We start from the raw sequence: 25,478 nt of genomic DNA on the forward strand, positions 1-25,478 counted from the left end.
TCTTGAATTATGTGATTACCCTCTACAAAGGAAAAAGAAAAATGTATAAACATAATGATCACCTGGTATTACAGTGATACTAAAATAATATAAAACTTCATTTTGGGTAAAAAATTTAGGTCTGTAAAGTATTTCATAGGTCACTGATTTATCCTCTAGTATTGGTAGCACTTTTTTTCTTGAAAAAAATGTGTGTCTAATGTCAAGCATAATGTTATATAAAAAATGGTACCTAACTTTAAAACTAAAGTACCTCAATCAAATGTTCTTAGTATGACCAACCTGGGGGATGGGAGAACCTCATAACAATACTCTAGGTACAATGACAACATCTATAATCTAAAATTATCAATTCAAATATCAATATTAAAGCTAACTGCAAATATAAGCACCTCCAATTTAGAAAATTTATCTTTTAGACACAATGTTTATATATTTAAAATCTGGAAAACTGGAATCACACATACTTACAATCTTCTTTATAGAGCTTCAAAAATTCATTGATATGATTTCAAATATTGATCATTACTTTAAATTATTTCTTATATGTCTTTAGCAATATGTGGATATAAGTCACAGATCTCATAATCTAAAGAAATAAAAAATTATTATCCTTTGGACTGCATCACTACTAAATGTTTAAAAACCAACACTACCACCTATTATAAAGTATCCGCCTAGAGAGTTATGTTAATTGCTGCTATTTATACATTCAAAGTTGCAGTGTTGCTCACTGACTCTAACCATGTATTGCACTGACGCATCATTCTATTTACTATTGTGCCAAAGCTATTGCTCTTTTCCTCTGTTGGGCAGATCGTTTTCACTTAAAGCAGTTCAGTAGAAACTTAATCACTAGGATGTCTTATGTTCTTTAAATTGGATTTCTGCAACAGCAACCAGTAATCCAGACAGTAAGAACATTCCTGTTCCTTTGATACAAACTAGAAGATTGCCACATTATACCCATGTGCATCAGAGAAGCCATAGCTTTAGTTAGCCTCCTTGGCTTTCTAATAATATCTGCCTTCCCGCTCACCTGTCACTTTAACATAGGTTCATACAATCTTCAAACAATCAAACATGGTTTATTTAGACAGCTTATTCAAATTATTGAATACTTGAATCAAATATTGCTTAAAAACTGTTACTGACTTGTTGCTTACTCTGCTTAAGTTTCCTACAGACACAAATAGTAATTTTGCTTCCTTACCTCAGCAGAATTTTAAGATCAAAACAACTTATGTACCCCACTCTTCATGCCACTGGAAAGTGTAAACTATTAAAGCTAAAAAAAAAAAAAAAAAAAAAAAGTCTAGCTCTGTTTAGTGTGATCCCTTACATCAGATTGAGAGATAATGCCAAGAATGCAATGGGCACTAGAGAAGAAATTAGCCAGAGAAAAATAATTAGAAAATTTGGGAGTCAAATCTTTATAGTGTAATTCCATTACTTGACTTGAAATATTGGAAAATATCAAGACAGAAGATCAAATTCATAACTGGGTACTCCCTGCAACATTGCAGGTAGGGGTAGGGAGGTAGGAAATGAAGCAGTTTATGATAAAATGGCTCCAATGAACCAATCAGAAAAATCACAACGTACTAGATAAGCTTTGTATTCACCTAGACTTTAACATATAGTTACTAAAAATTTTGAATATCTAAGCTCTTTTCCTATCTAGAAGGAATAAACAACTGCTACATGTGGCAATTTTTTTTAAAGAAGCCCCAATCTAACATTTTAGGTTTGTCCACTATCTGGAGTGACATCCTTTTAGAAAACAATTTTTATACCACCAATACGCCAGTCATACACTGTGACAGACCTGAAATCAGATTTTGAGAAGAGAAAGTGAGAGGGCTCTGGCTGTCACAGCAGAGAGAAAATCAGGCACCACCAAAAGAAGAAACATATTTAAAAAGACAAGGGAGCTTAATGTCACAATCCTGCCCAAGATTTTCCTGGCTTCTTCAGTACCACAGCTTCATAAATACTTTCACACATTCCATAGAGTAAACACAATAAACATAATACAAACAATACACTTTCACATAAATATCTCCTTTAGTTAATTCCAGTACCACATAGAAAATATTTTGGGAAAAAAAATCTGCTATACAGTGGTTCTTGAGATTTACCAAAGAGAGTGGTTTCAAGAATACGTTTTTTTTTTTTTTTTTGGAGACAGAGTCTCGCTCTGTCACCCAGGTTGGAGTGCAGTGGCGCAATCTCCGCTCACTGCAACCTCCGCCTCCCGGGTTCACGCCATTTTCCTGCCTCAGCCTCCTGAGTAGCTGGGACTAGAGGCGCCCGCCAGCATGCCTGGCTAGTTTTTTGTATTTTTAGTGGAGACGGGGTTTCACCGTGTTAGCCAGGATGGTCTCGATCTCCTGACCTCATGATCCACCCCCCATGGCCTCCCAAAGTGCTAGGATTACAGGCAGGAGCCACCACGCCTGGCCAAGAATAGATATTTTTAAGGAGCTCTACAGCAGAATGTGATGACCAGCAAGCCTGGGAACCAAGAATAGATCAAAACAAACAAATAAACAAACAAACAAAAAAACACAAAACGAACAATGGCAACTGGATAACAACATTTGTATTAATAATAACCAGTTACTGCTATGTTAAAAGGGAATGAAATAAATCCCAGGTTTTAATGACAACATGAAGAGCCTCCAAATCCATGGCAAGAAATCAATGCGCTAAGCATGACGAAAAGATCTGTCATATCTTTATTCAGCTTTGAAAGACCCTGGTTAAAGGTTAAACTAATTAATCAGGTTGGCTGAATTAACAAGAGTTGATCAATAAGAAGTCCTGTGCGGTTTTCCAGTTTACAAATGATAGCTTATTATGAATTTGGTATGCTTATGAAGATGAGAAGCAGATGCCCCAATGTAAATTTCAAGCAGGTTGACATACAATATAAAAACCTGGAGCTTGTAATCATAAGATCTCGGCTTGAGTCCTGGTTCTGCTGCTGTGTAACCTCAGGCAAGTCACTTAACCTGAACCTCAGCATTCTTAACAAATGAAGATTATGTGAGATTATCATTTGATGTCTACAGTCCAAAAAATGAGATAGGAACTCTATTCACAATAGAGAGAAGTTGGCTGTGTATGTATTTAATTTCTATAGTAGTTCTACAATTTAATGAACCTAATATTTTAAACTTACTAAGTTCTTCAATGCTTATATAGTACTGACAGGCACCATCCTAAGCGCTTCACAAATAACTCATTTAGCTTTTTAACAAGCTTATAAAGTAGGCACTAGAATCCTCATTTTACAGATGAGAAAGCAGAGGCACTGAGTTTAGAACTTGCACAAGTTTACATACAGAGTAAGACACAGCTGTAATTCATACCAGACAACCTACAGTGTTTGTGTGTTCAGCCGCTACAAAATGATATTGTTTCACTACAAGGTAATTCTATTGCCTAACTATCAAAGATGGTGTTATAAACAGTTCCTTAGCCCATATCATAAAAAATAAGTGGTGTCGAAAATGATGAGAAACTGCCATGTGGCATTTTCTGCATCAGGTCACTTTTATATTGCTTAGGAAAAAATTTTCGGGACTATTAATCAGTAGTTAAAAAATTTAAATCACCAGTGACCTGTACATTTAAAAATGATTAAGATGGTAAATTTTACCTTATATCTATTTTAATACAATTTTTAAAAAGAATAAAAACACTGTGTACAGTTTAAAGTATTTTATATATTCTGATTTAAAGGTGTAGAATTTTTATTTTTAACAAAACCGAAATTCATCAGGTCTGTGGCAGAAAAAGCAGTTGTAAACTCTGCTATGTAAAATGATAGTGAAGTATTAGTAATATATTGATGAATACAGCACAAGAAGCAAATGAGCATAGAGTCAATAGATAGTTTTTAAGGCCAGTGCTTATCTAAAGTGCTGCTATCTTCCACTGCTCTAGCCAGGCAGACTGCTGCAGCTAGAGACATTAAATAGAACTGCAAGAAGTGTACAGGTCTAAATCAGTCATGGAATAAGCATGCACTCATTTGCACGAAGCCTTTAAAATCTCAGGATTAGCCTAAAAAGTTTTAAGCCACCATATTAATGGATATCAAGACCTGAACCTAAAAGAATGTTAGTATACTTGGATGCTATTTTCTACTCCATATTTGCTTATTTTTTATAGAATATGTGTTTAAGGTGAAACCCTAGTTGTGTTTATTACAAACAGATGCTCAGATTCTATGTTTAATGATAGAATCATAAGGGCAGGTGGGAAATCTAGGTAAAGAAGATGGTTAAATATGTGATGCAGAATCAGTACATATTCTGGGAGCTAAACAAATGGTAAAGAAGTGATAATTCTAAATTTATTTTCAAAACTAGTTTAGTCAGCACTGTTTAGGATTTGGGGATACTGGATTTCACCTAATTCATGGACTGGATCTGATCCTTTACTAGAAGATACTTTAAAGGAAAGATAGAGGGCAGAGGTATAAAGAAGAGATGATGCCATCCCTACTGAAACTATTCCAAAAAATAGAGAAGAAGGGACTCCTCCCTAACTCATTCTATGAGGCCAGTATCATCCTGATACCAAAACCTGGTATAGACACAACAAAAAAAGAAAACTTCAGGCCAATATCCTTGATGAACATCAGTGCACAAATCCTCATCAAAATACTGGCAAACCAAATCCAGCAGCACATCAAAAAGCTTATCCACCATAATCAAGTTGGCTTCATCCCCAGGATGCAAGGTTGGTTCAACATATGCAAATCAATAAATGTGATGAATCACATAAACAGAACTAAAGACAAAAAACATATGATTATCTGAATAGATGCAGACAAGACCTTTGACAAAATTCAACATGCCTTCATGTAAAAAACTCTCAATAAACTAGGTATTGAAGGAACATACCTCAAAATAATAAGAGCCATAAAAGACAAACCCACAGCCAATACCATACTGAATGCAAAAGCTGGAAGCATTCCCTTGAAAACTGGAACAAGACAAGGATGGCCTCTCTCATTTCTCCTATTCAACACAGTATTGGAAGTGATGGCCAGGGCAATCAAGCAAGAGAAAGAAATAGTATTCAAATAGGAAAGGTGAAAGTCAAATTATCTTTGTTTGCAAATGACATAATCCTATATCTAGAAAACCCCATCGTCTCAGCCCAAAAGCTTCTTAAGCTGATAAGAAACTTCAACACAGTATCAGGACACAAAGTCAATATGTGAAAATTGTTAGCATTCACCAACAACAAGCAAACCGAGAGCAAAATTGCAAATGAATTCCCATTCACAATTGCTGCAAAAAGAATAAAATACCTAGGAATACAGCTAACAAGGGAAGTGAAGGACTTCTTCAAGGAGAACAACAAACCACTGCTCAAAGAAATCAGAGAGGACAGAAACATATGGAAACACAGCCATGCTCATGGATAGGAAGAATCAATATCATGAAAATGGCCATACTGCCCAAAGTAATTTATAGATTCAATGCTGTTCCCATTAAACTACCATTGACATTCTTCACAGAATTAGAAAAAGCTCTTTTAAAATTCATATGGAGCCGAAAAAGAGCCTGAATAGCCAAAACAATCCTAAGCGAAAAGAACAAAGCTGGAGGCATCATGCTACCTGACTTCAAATTATACTACAGGGCTACAGTAACCAAAACAGCATGGTACTGGTACAAGAACAGACACATAGACCAATGAAACATAATAGAGAACCCAGAAATAAGGCCACACACCTAAGTTATCTGATCTTCAACAAAACTGACAAAAATAAGCACTGGGGAAAGGATTCCCTATTTAATAGAAGCTGCTGGGAGAACTGGCTAGCCATATCTAGAAAATTGAAACTGGACCCCTTCCTTACACCATTTACAAAAATTAACTCAATATGAAATAAAGACTTAAATGTAAAACCCCAAACTATAAAAACACTGGAAAAAAAACTAGGCAATACCATTCAGAACACAGGCATGGGCAAAGATTTCATGACAAAAGTCAAAAGCAATTGCAACAAAAGCAAAAATTGACAAATGGGATCTTGTTAAACTAAAGAGCTTCTGTACAGCAAGAGAAACTATCAACTGAGTAAACAGGCAACGTACAGTATGGAAGAAACTTTTTGCAATCTATTCATCTGACAAAAGTCTAATATCCACCATCTATGAGAACTTAAACAAATTTACAAGAAAATAACAAACAGCCCCATTTAAAAGTGGGCCAAGTACATGAACAGACACTTTTCGAAAGAAGACATACATGCTGCCAACAAGCATATGAAAACAAGTTCAACATCACTGATCATTAGAAAAATACAAATAAAAACCACAATGAGGGACCATCTCACACCAGTCAGAATGGCTATTACTAAAAAGCCAAAAAATAACAGATGCTGGCGAGGTTGTAGAGAAAAGGGAATACTTTTACACTGATGGTGGGAATGTAAATTAGTTCAACCATCGTGGAAGACAATGTGGTGATTCCTCAAAGATCTTGAGACAGAAATACCATTAGACCCAGCAATCCCATTACTAGGTATAGACCCAAAGGAATAAAATCACTCTATTATAAAGACACATGCACACATATGTTCACTGTAGCACTATTCACAATAGCAAATACAGGGAATCAACCTGGATGCCCATCAATGATAGACTGGATAAAGAAAATGTGGTATACATACAACATGAAATACTATGCAGCCATAAGAAGGAATGAGATCATGTCCTTTGTACAGACATGGATGGAGCCAGAGGCCATTATCCTTAGCCATCTAATGCAGGAACAGAAAACCAAATATTGCATGTTCTTACTTTTAAGTGGGAGCTAAATGAGACCAAATACACAAGGGGAGAGACAACACACACTGGGGCCAGTCAGAGGGTGGGGAGTAGGAAGATGGAGAAGATAGGGAAGAATAGCTAAGGGATGCTGGGCTTAATACCTGGGTGATGGGATGACCTGTGCTGCAAACCACCATGGCACACACTTACCTATGTAACAAACGTGCACATCCTACATGTGTACCCCTGAACTTAAAATAAAAGTTAGAAGTGAAAAAGTAATATGAAGAAGTATAATGCGTACTCATGAAAGGGAATAACACTTGCCTGTAATGACAAAGATAACAAAGGAGGAAATCCACAAAATTTAATAATATATCCTCCCCTTTCTTACAAATATTTGCATGACCTAATATCTCATTTTTAAAAATGCTAGGACATCATACTCCCTACATAAGTCCTGCTTCATGATATCAGCACTATTAATGCAATATATATGTCAAGCTTTATTAAAACTCCTTTTGATGTGTAAAAATAAGGTAGACAGAAGAATTAATGAAAGGAAAATGATAAAGAATATATACAATTATAAACTTTCACAATTACATGATTTTGAGTTTTAGACTTCACCATTCTTGATGGAAGAATGTAACAAGAAGTTACTCTCCAGCTATTTACTAATTTAAGAACCCCAACACAAAAAATCTCATTATAAGGCAACTTTACTTATAAGGGAAATGACTCTCAGGGCAATTTTGTGAGTCTGGTATATTGGCTTAAAAACAATGACCTGATTCATGTTTTTTTCTTTAACAGAAAATAAGCACTTTTAGAAAATTGAGAAAGCTATATATTGAAATTTCTTAGAAAAGAATATTGCTGTTCCATTGAAGGTTCAATAGAGAAACCTAATTGATAAATTTTTCATGCATTTGATGATGGAAAAGGTAGCCATCTGTTCCATTCTTTATATACTGAGTGAAGTTGGTCATATTATTTGGTTTGGACTTTTAACTTCTGTACAAGTTCACAGCTATCTAAATTTATAAGAGATGAAGTTGAGAGATGATAGGGGTGAACTCAACAATTTAGTTGGTGCTGCGAAGTCAGCATATATAAATGTGAGTGAATCCAAAAAGGAGAATAGAGATAGGGAAAGAAACTGGTTTCATCCAGTTGCAAAGAACATGAAATATAGTATTTCCTGTTCTCCTTCCAAATTCCATCAAACAAATCCAAAGTATTCTGGAGACACTGCTAATATTGGGCTTATTCATTCACCAAGGAGTCAGATTAAGAAGGCTCTAACTTATTTCCTGCTTTCAATAGTTCTTGACACTTCTGTTTACACTAAACTATGAAAACATTGCAGCAATGGTCTCATTTCAGTTGTGTACTGAAGAATCAAAGAATAAGATGATCAACTAGCTCTACTTCTCTCAATTTCTGGGAGCATTGTGTTTGTTGATAAAGACCATTAAAATCACATAATTTTCTATATATGATCTTAGTCAAAATAAAAGATACTATTCTCCACCTTATTGTTCTCAGCATCTTTTTGGTACTCTCTCCTATAGACATGGGGTCCTAGGGAAAGGAAATAGATAATTTGACTATATATTTAACCTGTTACTTCCAGTGAATACTAACAACTACCATTTATTGAGAGCCTACTGTATGACAAGCACATGCTAAATGCTTTGCATGTATTATCTCAATTAACACTCATATCCACTTTATAAGGCAGATGCTATCACAATTTCTATTTTAAAGATAAGGGGGCCGGGCACAGTGGCTCACACCTGTAATCCCAGCACTTTGGGAGGCTGAGGTCGGTGGATCACAAGTTCAGGAGTTCAAGACCAGCCTGGCCAACCTGGTGAAACCCCATCTCTACTAAAACTACAAAAATTAGACAGGCGCAGTGGCAGGTGTCTGTAATCCCTGCTACTCGGGGGGCTGAGGCAGGAGAACGGCAGGAGAATCGCTTGAACTGGGGCAGCAGAGGCTGCAGTGAGCCGAGACTGTGCCACTGTACTCCAGCCTGGGTGGCAGAGTGAGGCTCCATCTCAAAATATAAACAAATAAATAAATAAATAAGATAGGGCATCTGAGATTTGTAAAAGCTAAGTGACTTGTCTTAGGTCAAGCATTAGTAAGTAGCAGAGCTATCCTTCAAGCCCAAAGAACCTGATTCTAGATTCTGCCTTTTTAACCACTATGTTAACCACTTTGACAACTTTATTCTTTTCCTATTGTAAATTACTACCAAAGTTTTTCTTGGCAAATTATTCACAAATATGTCACAGTTATAGAGTCATGTTCTAATTCCTTCAATCTTTCTCCAGGACAAAAAATAAAGGATGTTTAGAAAACAAACAAAGTTTGAATCTAATAATCGCAAAATTACAGCAAATTTTATGCCAAATATGGGATTAGTATAATAAAATTTTGCTGAGAATTTGGTAGCTATACAAGATTATTTGCTAGTAGGAACATGGTGCAAGAGATATTTAGTTTTTAGTTTCCAATATATTTTTCCAATGTATTGGCTAATAAATCCGTATCCTGTTTCACTCCATTACTCTGATGGCAAAATGCTGCCAGATGATGAAGCTATAGACTCGTTTACTAATCCTTATCACAGACTACATCTTAGAATTGGGATCCTAATGAATCTTAGAAGCAAAACACTTTTTAATTAGATGTTAATCCAGATGTACTAGTCAAATGACCACTGCAAATGGAATTTGAAAATAAGAATTCTGCCTGTTCTTCTTGGTCTTTATTCCTCCATAGGGGAGCATTGAGCAAGTAAAGAGCAAGTCTACCAGAGACTTCCACTATTCAACATGTATTTAAAAACAAAAAATTTCCTCATTGTAGGTACAAATGTGAGAAAACATTCAAAAATAAATTAGGCCACTGCTTATGCATATATATGTTGGCATAGTGTACAAAGAGAAAAGAATTTGGACTTGATATATGGATTCTAACCATTGCCCTGTCATTCAGCTGACAGACATTGGAGTAGACATGTAGCCTGAGTCTCCGTTTCTTCCATATGTCAAAGAGTGATGATGTCTACCTTCAAGGGATGGCTGTTAGACTTTAAATATTATGTTTAAAAGATCTACCTATCTTTAGCCTACATATATAGACTCAGTATATGATTGATACAAACACCTGTGGCCTCTTTTTGTTATTAGAGTCATCACAGCACATGTTGAATGCAGTCCCTCAGGATCCAGGCTGAGGCAACAGCAAACCGACACCTCAAACATTACCAGTCACTGTGCCATGGAAAGAAAGAACTCTGGACGATGTTTCACTAGCAGTGAAGTGCTCAAACAAGTGATATTCATCGCTTTCACTCACAAGCTACTGGCCCTACATACCACAAGGGTGTCAAATGTGCAAGTCTACTTTGCAGCAGGAAGGCAGAGATCTGGAAAGCTGACCAACAATATTAATGACTATCACAATTAGAAAGCAGCATTATTGGAGCTATAAAGCTCAAATTTAGCAATATGGCAATGCTCCCTTTCCATTTCCCTAGAAAATATGGGTAAACTTCACAATACAATGGATAAATACCCAAATGATCTCTGGTACCTCCCCAAATAGTTCTATATGTATATAGGAATATTTAACATACAATGATAAGCAGACCACTGAGATACATGGCCAAAAACATCCACTCACATCATGGATAAGACAAGCTACATTTTTACTATAGGAGAATCTTAGCATCAGAGATGAACCATCTACTTTCTCTTGGCAATATAAAAAAACTACAAAAGTGCAGTCTAAGCAATTACTGGTTGTACTATACTGCTAATAGGAATACATTATTTATGCCGAGGAAAAATTATAATGGATCTATGCCACCTACAAGCTAGATGATCAACTTAAACATGCTATAAACATTAAGTCCAAATTCTGAATCAGCAACATCTACAAATTATAAATAATATTGAATGACAAGAATGACCTCAACATTGTGCTCAGTTAAACTGATTACTATTGGGTTAGACATGTGAGCTTATGGCAGTAAGCATAATTTCCAGTCCAGGCAAATGAAAGAGAAAGGCTAACAAAAGAAGTACTCCAAAGAAAGCCAACAGAAAGCTATAAACCATAACCAGAGTTAGACTACTACACTAGTAGGTATAAAACCAACAAAACTGTAATGCCTCAAGTTGAGAAAAATTTAATCAGAGGTTCTCTCTCCTTAAAACTTAAGGAACTTCAAATGCTTAAGGAACTTAAAAATGCTTATGCCTGGCCCTTTTCCAAGAGATTCTGATTTAATTGATCCAGTAGAGTGAGGCTCAGATATTTCTGTGTTTTTGTTATTGTTTTTGTTTTGTAAAGCTTCCTAATGCACAGCAAGACTTGCATGAAGAGCAAACACTACATTACTCTACACTAAAACACTACACTAAATCATGTAATCTATCAAGCTACAAAATAAACTTTTAACTCATGGGTTCTACAGACATGTACCTACTAAATATAAAAGAAAAATCATTTGTACTAATGGGGAAGAATTCTATACCATGCATCAGCTAAAAAAAATAGCCCTGCAGCGCATGTTCATGGTTATTTCTATGAGCAATTACTAGAGTAATGTAAATGCTGAACACATACTTACTCTAATATTTTATTGTGATAAAATACACATAAAATCTACCATCTTAACTATTTTAAGTGTACAGTTTGGTGTTACTAAATACATTTATAATGTTGTGCAATCATCACCTCCCTCTATCTCCATAACTGTTTTCATCTTGAAAGCTGACATTCTGTGCCCATTAAACAATAACTTCCCATTCTCTACTTCCCTCATCCCCTGGCAGCACCATTCTACTTTGTCTCTATAATTTTGACTATTCTAAATACTTCATATAAGTGGAATCATACGGTATTTGTCTTTTTGTGATTGTATTATTTCACTTATCATAATATCCTCAAGGTTCTTTCATGATGTGGCCTGTCAGAATTTCCTTTTTATTTAAGGCAGAATAATATTCCATTGTTGGTATATGCCACTAGTTATTGTCCTGTGTTTTCTTCTAAGTTTTAGGTCTTACATTTAGGTCTTTGAACTGTTATGAGTTCGTTTTTGTACATGGTTTTAGGTAAGAGTCTAGCTTCACTTTTTTGCATGTGACTAGCCAAAAAGTGATAAGATTGTCGTTTCCCCATTGAATGGTCTTTGCCCTACTGTCAAGAATACTTTGACTATTTACATGAGAATTTATTTCTGGGCTGTCTATTCTATTCCACTTGTTTATAGGTTTACTGTAGCTTTGTCCTAAGTTTTGAAATCAGGAAGTGTGAGTCCTCTAGCTTAGTTCTTCTTCAAGATTGTTTTGGCTATTCAGGGTCCCTTGAGATTCCGAATAAATTTAGGATGGGTTTTTCTATTCATGCAAAAATACCATTAGGATTTTAACAGGGATTGCACTGACTCTGTACATTGCTTTGGATAGTATTGCCTCTTTTTTTTTTTTTTTTTTTTTTTTTTTGAGACAGAGTCTCACTCTGTAGCCCAGGCTGGAGTGTAGTGGCATAATATCAGCTCACTGCAACCTCTGCCTCCTGGATTCAAGCGATTCTCATGCCTCAGCCACTCGGGTAGCTGGTATTATAGGCATGCGCCAACGTGCCTGGCTAATTTTTGTATTTTTATTAGAGGTGGGGTTTTTCCATGGTGGCCAGGCTGGTCTCGAACTCCTGGTCCCAAGTGTTACATCCTCCTCAGCCTTCCAAAATGCTGGGATTACAGGCTTGAGCCACCACATCCGGCCAGTATTGACATCTTAACAATAGTAAGTTCCAATCTGTGAACATGGAACATATTTCTATTTATTTATATCTTCTTTAACTTTGTTCACCAATGTTTTGTAGTTTTCATTGTACAAGTATTTGATCTCCTTGGTTAATTCTCAGGTAGTTTATTCTTTCTGATGCCATTGTAAATGGAATCATTTTTATAATTATCTTTTGGCATTCTTAGTGTATGGAAATGCAACTGAATTTCTGTGTTGTATTTGAATCCTGCTGCTTTGTTGAATTCACTTATTAGTTCTAATATTTTTTGTGGAACCTTTAAGGTTTTCTACTCAGAAGATCGTATCACCTGCAAACAAAGATAATTTTACTTCTTTCTGTCCAATTTGGATCTTTTTTTAAGCCTTTTAATTTTTATTACTTAAAAAATGCTTCATTTTTTATTTAGCTTTCTGACTCTGTGCTTGTACCTTAAACAATTTCACAACAATTTTCTGCTCCTCAATAAGGAAAGCACACTTGATCCTGTCATGAAAACATTTAGCACACATGGAAACACCATAAGGCCTGCTGACATGTTTTTTTGTTTTGGACAATCTCATAAGAACTTAAGGCCTCACAGCACGAACCCCTCTAAGTCTGCCTGGGCACATACCACATGCAGATTTGGTGCTTTCCCAGCCTTCTTTGTATAAAGGTAAACAATTCTATTGCCAGGGGTTCAGGACAGCCTAGTTTTATTAGTGGTTGTATTGTAGGAAACCCTACGATGGTATGTCAAATGCTGGACCATTCTGAGTACCTCTAGACAACGTCCCTGGAAGCTAGATATCTTTTATTTCTTTTTTCTTGCCTAATTGCTCTGGCTAGAACTTTCAGAACTATGTTGAATAGAATGGTGAAAGTTGGCATCTGTGCTTTGTTCCTCATCTCAGAAAAAAAGCTTTTAATACTTCATCTTTGAATACAATGTTTGCCATGAGTTTTCATATATGGCTTTTATTATGTTGAGATAGTAGCCTTCCATTCCTAGTTTGTTGAGTTTTTTTTTTTTTTTTAATCATGAAAGGTTGTTGAATCTTGTCAAATACTTTTTCTACATTAATTAAGCTGATCATTTTTTTCCTTCATTCTGGTAATGTGGTGTATTACATTAGTTGATTTTTATATATTGAACTATTCTTACATTCCAAGATAAATCCTATTTGGCCATAGTGTATAATTCTTTTACTATTCTGCTGAATTAGGTTTATTAGTATTTGTTGACTTTTTCCATCAATGTAAATAAGGAATACTGGCCTATACTTTTCTTTTTTTGCAGTGTTTTTATCTGTCTTTTCTACCAGAGTAATGCTGGCCTTATAGAATGAGTTAGGAAGTGTGCCCTTCTATCCAGTTTTTTGGAAAAGTAGGATTTAAAGGATCAGTATTGTTCTTTAAGTGTTTGGTAGACTTCAAAGTGAAGCCATTATGTCTAGGATTCTTTATTGTTGGGAGATTTGGATTACTAATTCAATCTCATTACTAGTTACAGTTCTACTCAGGTTTTCTATTTTTTCATGCTTTAGTTTTGCTAGATTTTGTATTTCTAGGAATTTGTCCATTTCATCTAGGTTATCCAATTTGTTGCTGTATAACTTTCCACAGTATGCTCTTATAGTCATTTTTATTTATGTGGAATTGGTAGTAATGTCCCTGCTTTATTTCTGACTTCAGTAATTTGAGTCTTTTCTCTTTAATTCTTAGTCCATCTAGCTAAAGGTTTGACAGTTTTATTGATCTTTTCAAAGAACCAACTTCTGCTTTCACTGATTTTCTTTTTTTTTTTTTTTTTTGAGACCGAGGCTCACTCTATCGCCCAGGCTGGAGTGCAGTGGCGCAATCTCGGCTCACTGCAAGCTCCGCCTCCCAGGTTCACGCCATTCTCCTGCCTCAGCCTCTCCGAGTAGCTGGGACTACAGGCGCCCGCCACCACGCCCTGCTAATTTTTTTGTATTTTTAGTAGAGATGGGGTTTCACTGTGGTCTCGATCTCCTGACCTTGTGATCCGCCCGCCTCGGCCTCCCAAAGTGCTGGGATTACAAGCGTGAGCCACCGCGCCCGGCTTCACTGATTTTCTCTATTGTTTTTCTATTATATATCTTATCTCTGCTCTTATCTTTAATATTTCCTTCCTTCTAGTAGCTTTGGATTTAGTTTTTCTTTTTCTGGTCCCTTAAGGTGTAAAGTTAAGTTGTTGATTTGAAATATTTATTTTTTTAATAAGTGTTTGTAGGTATAAATTTCTCCCTCAGTACTGCTTTCATTGCATACTATAAGTTTTAGTGTGTTGTGTTTTTGCTTTCTCTAGATGTGTTTCATTCATCTCTAAGTGTTTTCCAGTTTCCCTTATAATTTTTTCTTTGATTCATTGGTTGTCTTGGGGTGTTTAATTCCCACAAATTCTAATTTTATCTCTGTTATTATTTCTACCTTCATTTCACTGTGGTCCGAGATAATACTCTCCATGATATCTATCTTTTAAAAACCTCTTGAGACTTAATTTGTGGTCCATCATGTCACCTATTGTAGAAAATGTCCCATGTGAAATTGAGAAAAATGTGTATACTAGTCCTTTTGGGTAGAGTGTTTTGTACACGTCTGTTAAATCTAGTTGGTTTACTGTGTTGTTTGAGCTATTTCTTTACTTATCTTCTGCCTGGTGGTCTACCCATTACTGAGAATGGGGTATTAAGTCTCCAACTATTATTGTTGAACTGTCCATTTCTCCCTTCAATTCTGGAAGATTTTGCTTCATATGTTTTAATAATCTCTAAACAGATGCATGTTTATAATAGCTACTCTTCTTGCTATATTGAACATCTTATTAATTAAAATATCCTTCTTTTGTTTCTTGTAATATTTATGTTTATCTTGTCCAATATTAGTATAGCAACCCCTGTTATCTTTTGGTTACTATTTGCATGGAACATCTTTTCTCATTCTTTCACTTTCAGTCTATTTGTGTCTTTGGATCTAAAGTGAATCTCTTGTTAGAGAGCAGATAGTAAGATCATGTCTTTTTATTCATTCTACTAATCTCTGTCTTTTGACTGGGGAGTTTAACCCATTTAAATAATTACTAATAAGGGAATTATTTCTGTCATTTTGTTATTTGTTTTCAACATGTCTTACAGCTTTCTTTTCCTCATTTCTTGCCTTACTGGCTTCTTTTGTGTTTAATTTTTTATACTGAAACATTTAAATTCCTTTCTTATTTCCTTGTGCATATATTCTATAGCTGTTTTCTTTGTGTTTAACATGAGGATTACATCCTAAAGTGATAACACTTTAATTTGAATTTATACCAGCTCATCTTCCACAACATACACAAATTCTGCTCCCTTAACAGCTTCATCCCCACCCCTTTCAGTTGTTGTCACGAAATTTCATCTTTATATGTTGTTTGCTCAAAAATATAAACCAATAATTCTTTGCAGTGCATCAGTATCTTAAGTTATGCAGAAAACAAAATGTGGAGTTATAAACCAAAGCTACATATACTAGCTTTTAGACTAACAATGTTAGGGCCTCACTCTGTAACCCAAGTGGTGAGTTAATACTTAATAAACTCAAATATATATATATATATATATATATATATGATAGGTATATAATAGGATATATACCTGTATATCCTATTAGTTCTATCCCTGTAGAGAACCCTGACTAATATAGATTTTGGTACCAGGAGTGGTTCTAGAGGAATAGAATATTAAGGATGGAGCTCTTTTGTTGGTTTGGGGGTTTCTGGAGTTGGCTGCTTAATATGATAGAGCACAAAATGCTAAGGACTCTACTTCTATAGAGTATATCAGTATAGAAAACACTGATATTCCTTGGTGTGAACATTTTAGAGAGTTAGCCAAATAAACGCATTTGACACTCCTGATTCACTGCCCATGTGAGGCAAGAAGTTTAGTGACTCTATACATAATATGTTTGACCATATGTGGAGAACAAAGGAATATAATGAAACTGGATGGTTGCTTCTAAGTTCATTGGACAAAGTGATGAAAGTAAATGATGAAATCAGCGATTCTAAGTCCTGGGTTCAGAAGCAGATACTGAGCCTCAAATCTGCTAAGATCGCCCTGAGTGAGAGTCTTATCTCCTGTAGAGGAAGAGCTGAAATTGTGGAAAGCTCTTATCATGCAAGTGGCTGACCTGCAAAGAAAGGTACGTGCACAGCCTCACCAGGTGTCTACTCTAAAAGTGAAGGCATTGATTGGAAAAGAATGGGACCCTGCTATGTGGAATGGGGACATGTGGGAGGACCCTGATGAAGCTGGGGACACTAGATTTGTAAACTCTGTAGTGGCAACTTCCCCTCCCCAACCCATGCTGCCATCAGCCTTTCTGCCTTTGTCTGACGAGATAAACCCTGCACTGCCTGAGACAACAGTGATGGCCTCCCCTGACGCAGCTGCCAGGCAAAATAATGTTGATTCTCCCTTAGGAGCCACCATCAACACTCATGTTACCTTCTAGACCTATAACTAGACTAAAGTCCTGGGGGACCCCTAGAGGTGAGGTTGAGAGTGTGACCATGAGGAGGCGTGCTACACTCAAAAAGGGCTGTTTGAGTTCTCTAATTTATATAAACAGAAATCTGGTGAACAAGCATAATAATGAATATTAAGGGTGTGGGATAATGGTGGAAGGAAGACAGAATTTGATCAGGCTGAATTTATTGATTTGGGACAACTAAGTGGGGACTCTGCTTTTAATGTTGCAGCTTGGGGAGTTAAAAAAAGGTTCTAATAGTTTATTTGCTTGATCATATGAAACATGGATTAAAAGATGGTTCATCGTGAGCGAGCTGGAAGTGCCTAATCTCCCTTGGTTCAATGTAGAGGAAGGGGTCCAAAGGCTTAGGGAGATTGGGATGGTGGAGTGGATTAGTCACTTAGACCTACTCATCCTAGCTGGGAGGGTCCAGAAGATATATCCTTCACCAATGCCTTGTGAAACAGATTTGCGAGGGCAGCATCTGCAATTTTGAAGAGCCCTGTAATTGCTCTTCTCTGTATGTCAGATCTAACAGTGGGAACCATAGTTACTCAACTACAAAATTTAAATACAATTAGGATTATTGGATCCTGAGGTGGCAGGGGCCAAGTGGTGACACTCAACCATTAAAGGCAAGGTGGGCATAGCTACTGTAATGGACAGCAGAGGCAAAGCAGTAATCAGAATAGTATGACTTGTGTAGAGCTCTGGTATTGGCTAGTTAATCACAATGTTCCTAGAAGTGCAATACGAAGCCTACTGCATTCCTATTTAATTTATACAAGCAGAAAACTTCTAGGTTGAATGGACAAAAGACTATTTTGAATTAGAAAAACAGAGAACCACACCCTCTCAATCAAGTTCCAGACTTGAGCCAGTTTACAGACCCAAAACCACTTGAATGAAGGGGAGGCCGGATCACCTTGAGGAAGGACCCCACTAAATTACCGACAATTTATGCAGTCAACCTTTCTCCAACATGTCCCCAAGGAGACCTCTGGGCTTTCACCCAGGTAACTGTGCACTGGAAATGATCAGAAATTTCAGGGACAACTAGACACTGGCTCTGAGCTGATGTTGATTCCAGGGGACCCAAAATGTCACTGTAGTCCTCCAGTTAAAATAGGGGCATATGGAGGTCAGGTAATTAATGGAGTTTTAGCTCAGGTCTGACTTACAGTGGGTCCCTGGACTCATCCTATGGTCATTTCCCCAGTGCCAGAATGCATAATTAGCATAGACATATTTAGCAGCGGGCAGAACCCCCACATTGGCTACCTGACTGGTAAGGTGAGGGCTATTATTGTGGGAAGGGCCAAATAGAAGCCATTAGAGCTGCCTCTACCTAGAGAAATAGTAAATAAAAAACAATATCGCATCACTGGAGGGACTGTGGAGATTAGTGCCACCATCAAGGACTTGAAGGATGCAGGGGTGGTGATCCCCACCACATCCCTGTTCAACTCTCCCATTTGGCCTATGCAGAAGACAGATGGATCTTGGAGAATGACAGCGGATTATCATAAGTGTAGCCAAGTTGTGGTTCCAATTGCAGCTGCTATACCAGATGTGGTTTCATTGCTGGAGCAAATTAACACATCTCCTGATACCTGGTATGCAGCCATTGACTTGGCAAATACCTTTTTCTCCATTCCTGTCCATAAGGCCCACTAGAAGCAATTTGCCTTCAGCTGGCAAGGCCAGCAATATACTTTTACTGTCCCACCTCAGGGGTATATCAACTCTCCAGCTTTGTGTCATAATCTTATTCAGAGAGACCTTGATTGCTTTTCACTTTCATGAGATATCACACTGGTCCATTATATTGATGACATTATGCTGACTGGATCCAGTGAGCAAGAAGTAGCAAACACACTGGACTTATTGGTGAGACATTTGCATGCCAGAGGATGGGAAATAAATCCAACTAAAATCCAGGGAACTTCTACCTCAGCAAAATTTCTAGGAGTCCAGTGGTGTGGGGCTTGTTGAGATATTCCTTCTAAGGTGAAGGATAAGTTGCTGCATTTGGACTCTCCTACAACCAAGAAAGAGGCACAAGGCCTAATAGGTTTATTTGGATTTTGGAGGCAACGTATTCCTCATTTGGGTGTGTTACTCTGGTGCCTTTACTCAGTGATCCAAAAGGCTCCCAGTTTTGAGTGTGGTCCAGAACAGGAGAAGGCTATGCAACAGATCCAGGCTGCTGTGCAAACTGTTCTGTCACTTGGGCCATATGACCCAGCAAAACCAATGTTTCTTGAAGTGTCAGTGGCGGATAAGGATGCTGTCTGGAGTCTTTGGCAGGCCCAAATAGGTAAATCACAGTGGAGGCCTCCAGGATTTTGGAGCAAGGCCCTGGCATCTTCTGTAGATAACTACTCTCCTTTTGAGAGACAGCTCTTGGCCTATTACTGGGCTTTGGTGGAAACTGAACATTTGACTATGGATTATCAAGTGCCCAGGTGACCTGAACTTCCTATCATGAACTGGGTGCTTTCTGACCCATCTAGCCATAAAGTGGGTTGTGCACAGCAGCATTCCACAATCAAATGGAAGTGGTATATGTGATTGGGCTCAAGCAGGTCCTAAAGGCACAAGTAAGTTACATGAGGAAGTGGCTCAAATGCCCACGGTCTCCAGTCCTGCCACCCTGCCTTCTCTCCCCCAGCTTGCACCAATGGCCTCGTGATGAATTCCCTATGATCACTGACAGAAGAAGAGATGGTTCTGCATGATATGCAGGCATCACTCAAAGTGGACAGCTGCAGCACTACAGCCTCTTTCTAGGACATCCCTGAAGAAGAGCTGTGAATGGTAATCTTCCAAGTAGGCAAAACTTCAAGCAGTGCACCTGGTTGTGCACTTTGCATGGAAGGAGAAATCACCAGATGTGTGATTATATACTGATTCAAGGGCTGTAGCCAATGGTTTGGTTGGATGGTCAGGGACTTGGAAGGAGCATGACTGGAAAATTGGTAACAAAGAAATTTGGAGAAGAGGTATATGGATGGACCTCTCTGAGTGGTCAAAAACTGTGAAGATATTTGTATCCCATGTGCGTGCTCACCAACAGGTGACCCCAGAAAAGAAGGATTTCAAAAATCAAGTGGATAGGATGACCCTGTTCTGCGGACACCACTCAGACTCTTTCCCCACTCATCTTTGTCATCACCCAATGGACCCATGAACAAAGTGGCCATGGTGGCAGGGATGGAGGTTATGCATGGGCTCAGCAACATGGACTTCCACTCACCAAGGGTGACCTGGCTACAGCCACTGCTGAGTGCCCAATTTGCCAGCAGCAGAGATCAACACTGGGTCTTCGATATGGCACCATTCCTCGGGGTGATCAGCCAGCTAGCTGGTAGCTGGTTGATTATATTGGACCTCTATCATCATGGAAAAGGCAGAGGTCCTCACTGGAATAGACATTTACTCTGGATATGGGTTTGCCTAACCTGCACACAATGCTTCTGCCAAGACTACCATCCATCGACTCACAGAATGCCTTATCCACTGTCATAGTATTCCACACAGCATTGCCTCTGACCAAGGCACTCACTTTACAGCTAAAGAAGCGTGGCAGTGGGCTCATGCTTATAAAATTCACTGGTCTTACCATGTTCCCCATCATCCTGAAGTAGCTGGATTGATAGAACAGTGGAATAGCCATTTGAAGTCACAATTATAATGCCAACTAGGTGACAATACTTTGCAGGGCTGAGGCAAAGTTCTCCAGAAGGCTGTGTATGTTCTGAATCAGCATCCATTATATGGTACTGTTTCTCCCAGAGCCAGGATTCACGGGTCCAGGAATCAAGAGGTGGAAATGGAAGTGGCACCACTTACCATCACTGCTAGTGATCCACTAGTAAAATTTTTGCTTCCTGTTTCTGCAACATTATGTTTTGCTGGCCTAGAGATCTTAGTTCCAGAGGGAGGAATGCTGCCATCAGGAGACACAACAACGATTCCATTAAACTGGAAGTTAAGATTGCCACCTGGACACTTTGGGCTTCTCCTACCTTTAAGTCAACAGGCTATGAGGGGAGTTACAATGTTTGCTTGGGTGACTGACCTGGGCTATCAAGATGAAATCAGTCTACTACTCCACAATGGAAGTAAGGAAGAGTATGCATGGAATACAGGAGATCCATGAGAGTTTCTCTTAGTATTACCATGCCCTGTGATTAAGGTCAATGGCAAACTACAACAGCCCAATCCAGGCAGGACTACAAATAGCCCAGACCCCTCAGGAGTGAAGGTTTTGGTCACTTCACGAGGAAAAAAACCATGACCTGCTGAGATGCTTGCTGAAGGCAAAGGGAATACAGAATGGGTAGTAGTAGAAGGTAGTCGTCAATACCAGCTACAACCACGTGACCAACTGCAGAAATGGGACTGTAATTGTCATGAGTATTTCCTCTTTCTTTGTTAAAAACATGTTCATTCACGTATACACTTGTACTAAGAAAATATCTTCATTTTATTTCCTTTTTCCTTTATCATGTGACGTAAGATTTATTGACTTCATATCAGCATTTAGGTATTGTTAACTTTATGTAAGAATATTTGGGTTGGGAACTGGTACATTTCCAACTGTACAAATGATAGTTGTATTATGTTAGGCATAATTATGATCTTATTATTGTCTTTATTTGAAGATTATGTATGATCTCAGGAGATGTGTATAGGTTCCAATTGCCAAGGGGTGGGTTTGTGATGGCTAATACTGAGTGTCAACTTGCTTGAATTGAAGGATACAAAGTATTGATCTTGGGTGTGTCTGTGAGGGTGTTGCCAAAGGAGATTAACATTTGAATCATTGGGCTGGGAAAGGCAGAGCCACCCTTAATTGGGTGGGCACCATTTAATCAGCTGCCAGCAAATATAAAGCAGGCAGAAAAATGTGAAAGGGAGAGACTGGCCTAGCTTCTCAGACTACATCTTTCTCCCGTGCTGGATGTTTCCTGTCCTTAAACATCAGACTCCAAGTTCTTCAGTTTTGAGATTTGGACTGGCTCTGTTTGCTCCTCAAGCTTGAAGACTGCCTATTGTGGACGTTGTGATCATGTAAGTTAATACTTAATAAACTCCCCTTTATATGTAGGTATATATATGTATATACATCCTATGATATATATATTATGATATATATATCATGTATATATCATATGATACCATATATATATACTATTAGTTCTGTCCCTCTAGAGAACCCTGACTAATACACTGAGACTCAATAATATCCATTGTTCTGTCTTCAAGTTTGTCAATTCTTTCTTCTCTCTGCTCTAATTTGTCTTTGAATCCCTATTGTGAACTTTTCATTTCAGTTGTACTTTTCTGTTCCTAAATTTCTTTTGGTTTTCTTATAGGTTTTCTAATTCCTTATTCATATTTGTCTTTTGTTCATACATCATGTTCTTGACTCTCAATATCTTCCTTTAGTTCTTTGAGCATCTTTAAGACAGTGGCTTTAAAGTATTTGTCTAGTAGATCTGCCATCAAGTTTTTGTCAGGGACAGTTTCTGTTGATTTTTTTTCCTTTAAATGAGCGATACTTTCCTGTTTCTTGATAGGCCTTATGAATTTTTGTTGAAAACTGGACACTTAAGTCTAATAATGTGGTAAGTTTGAAAGTCAGATTCATCATCTTCCCCACAATTTGCTGTTTTTGTTATTGCTTTTGTTTATCTTTTTATTGTTGTAGGCTATCTTGTGCCAAGGATCAGCCTGAACAAAAACTTTAAGTCCTCTCAGGTCTTTTCTGAGCCTGCACCTTTCCCTCTGCCTGTGCAGTCACTTTCTAATTTTCCCTGTATATACAGTTGGTTTAAAATTTCCTATGTGTAATGTCTGGCTTTCACAAGAGGAAAAGTGGAAAAATGAAAGTGGTGGTGCAAAAGGGTGCCAGCCTTTTAAATCTTCTGGAAGTCACTTCAGCTGAAGGGGGAGGGGCTTGCAAAAATGAGGGAGGTTACAATAACAGTAGCTGCCCCTTTCATTGTCTGTACCTTTGTGATCATAAGCAGCAACCAGTGATTACAGCACAGGTCCCTAATATTTGAAAAACAGGGTCATTTTTGCCCACCTCAGCTCCTGTAAGCTATGTGCAAGATGCTCCAGAAACATGTGCAACTGTCTGCCACAGGGCTGGGAATGGGGACTGGTAGCTGCTGCTACTGTGTTAAGAGCTGAAGTTGATGGAAATTAACTGCAGCATACAGTCCAAGCCTTTTCCTGGAAGTTTCAAGCCTTCAATAGACTCCAGAGTTCAAAAATAGTTACATTAGACAGATTCTGCCAGTGTCTGATTGTTGTCTAGGTGGAGAGACATATTCATGGTGCTTCCTACTCTACCATCCTCCCAGAATCCCATCTCTGTAATCTTTCAAGAATATCAAGCCTTCTTTATAAGAGAGGAGGCTGGATTTCAGCTATGTTTATAGCTACCGATTAAAAACTAAAATACATAAACTAACATCAGTTATAAATCTATAATAAAAATATTGCCTTCAACTATTTTCTGGAGTATATCTCAGTGTATCAATGAATAGTGCCATTTATTAGGGGAAAACACTATCATCTGTATGACTAGAGAATGACTGAGTACTGTTGTGCTCTTAATAAAATTAATTAAGTCAGAGGTCTCATAAACATGGCAACCATGTACCTATTAAATTAACTATTTAAAAGATTAGACAAACATGATTGAGCCAAAATAGTTAAATTTTTCATAATAAAACAAAAAATATTTAATTTAAATGCATATAATGCAGGTCTTTGTAGGCAAATTTATGTCTATCCCACCTTCACATATGCACTGCAAAATACAGAGCATCCAAATTCAGTGAAAATCCTGAAATATTAATTAGTTGTTAATTAATTTAGAAGAATTAATTTAGAGGAAAATGATGTTGAAATAGTGTATGAAGTAAGATTTAGTCAGCAATAACCAATGAAAATTATATATGACTATCATTCTTCATCCGGTTTTAGAAAAAGTGATCAAACAACTTGTACAATTTACATACTTGTCCTCTAGAAAAAAATTTTCAAAACTCTACATTGTCTAAATATACATTACTTTTTGTGTAAGTGGTTTTGTCTTTTTTTCTGAAGTTGGGGGCATGTATTTAATATCTAGATCAATGTGGTGCAGTATAGAGATAGCATTTGAGGATATAGGAACTCCAAAGTGGAAAGGACCATAAAAGATTAAATCCCTGGGAAGTCTGGGCAATAGAGTGTAAATTGGAGTCAATACAATCTCCATCTTCAAAGGAAAGGAAATCTCAGCTATCCTGAGGTAAGATTCTAAAGTCAGCTTCATGAACAGCTAAAAGATTCCCCTATCCTTTATAAAGGGGCCAAGATGGAATATTCTATCCTGTCCTCTGTGGTTGGCAGCAGAAGTATCTAGGAGCACATTCAAAACATCAGAGCAGAGAAGATGCCTCATATAAAGATGACTGGATCACAACTAGCATAAAATTGATTTATATGGCGTTATTCCATACTTAAATGTTTTCACAAAAACAGCCTTCCCTCTTACCTGCTTCAAACTGAATAGTATAAAATACCAAACAAAATAGTATAAAATACATAGTTTTTACAATATATTTGTCAAAGATATAGTAAAAACCCATTAAAAAGTACCCCTAGCTTTCACAGATTTAATTTTACTGTGGATTAAATTGCATGTTTTAAATATGTACATGTACTTATTTGTATTTCTAAATATGTACACATCTCACTATTAACAAAACAAACAAAAAACATCCAGCTGGGCACAGTAGTGTCTGCTTGTGGAATTAACTACTTGGGAGGCTGAGGCAAGAGGATCACCTGAGCCCAGTAATTCAAGGCTGGCCATCACAAAAAAAAAAAGAAAAAAACAGAAAATATTCAAATTGAGTAAAAGGTATCCACATTTCTGACTTCTACTTTTTATCAAGTTTTAATGAAAGCATGATTTGCAGATGAAAAATTTCAATATTAGAATATAAACACAGGTAATTTAATTGACTTATACTTATTAAACCAAATACGTGGAAATAGGTCCAGTTTACCTATTCTCATAAATTTGAGAAACTATTAGGTTGATGCAACAGTAATAGCAAAATCGTAGTTACTTTTACACTAACCTAATAGTCTATCTATTAATTGTAATGTGAGATTTAAAGTTTAAAAAGAGTCAAAAATATACTGAAGGAGTTAGTGTAAATGAAATATTCCATTTAAATTGAAAAGCTGGTTGCAATCCATAATTAATTTTTCCTGTGAGCTATGGCTATAACATAGAGTCTCCTCTTCTCA

General features: G+C 37.2%; 1 protein-coding gene and 1 pseudogene across 1 annotated transcript in view; both read right to left on the reverse strand.

Moving 5' to 3' along the window:
• ZCWPW2 (zinc finger CW-type and PWWP domain containing 2) overlaps positions 1–25,478 on the reverse strand; it is a 175,441-nt gene that overhangs the window by 65,100 nt on the left and 84,863 nt on the right. The gene's annotated exons all lie outside the window — the stretch shown is intronic.
• Positions 13,043–13,395, reverse strand: LOC116473722 (large ribosomal subunit protein eL34-like; annotated as a pseudogene).

The sequence above is a fragment of the Hylobates moloch genome, unplaced genomic scaffold, assembly GCF_009828535.3.
Source record: "Hylobates moloch isolate HMO894 unplaced genomic scaffold, HMol_V3 SCAFFOLD_8, whole genome shotgun sequence".
Taxonomy (NCBI): domain Eukaryota; kingdom Metazoa; phylum Chordata; class Mammalia; order Primates; family Hylobatidae; genus Hylobates; species Hylobates moloch.